The sequence below is a fragment of the Schistocerca americana genome, chromosome 6 (assembly GCF_021461395.2).
Source record: "Schistocerca americana isolate TAMUIC-IGC-003095 chromosome 6, iqSchAmer2.1, whole genome shotgun sequence".
Lineage (NCBI taxonomy): Eukaryota > Metazoa > Arthropoda > Insecta > Orthoptera > Acrididae > Schistocerca > Schistocerca americana.
The window spans coordinates 113,588,040-113,588,680 of NC_060124.1; positions in this window are offsets into that span (position 1 = coordinate 113,588,040).

Genomic DNA, 641 nt, shown 5'->3' on the forward strand with positions numbered 1-641 from the left:
GCCCTGATACAGACTTTGACGCCTCTGCTGGATCTTGTTGTCACATCGATGCTTAGGATTCTGAATTGCTTCAAAACTTTCCTTTGAACAATAGGAAAATTGCACAGGCCACGGAAGCTGATTCATATTTAACATTTTGCTAAAATACGTTCGCACATATTGGCCTCGCTCATTGCATAACATAAAGAACTCTGTAGTGTGCCGATACTTTACACGCCGGATTATCCTCACTACACAGAAAGGTGTCCTTCTTGTTCAGAATGATAGCGGACAGTCACGTATGTTGATCCCCAAAGCTTTGCAGAAAGAAGTGTTGCAGTTACTTCACCAAGGACACTGGAGGATTGTTCATACGAAACAGCTTGCGCGTCGGCACTGTACTTGGCAGGGTATGGTACCCAAATAGAACAGATGACGTCACTGTGTCACGCACGCGCGGAAAATCACTCCGCTCCACCACAAAAATTCTCTGTTTGGCCTAAGTCGCCATGGTAACGTGAGCACATAGACCTTCCGGGACTTTTTGGAACACTCGTAGGTTGATTGTGGCAGACTCTTATAACAAGTTTCCTTTTGCTGTGCCAGTGAATTCGACAACGTCACGTAGCACTATTCAGGAGTTGTCCGCTATGTTTTGCCTT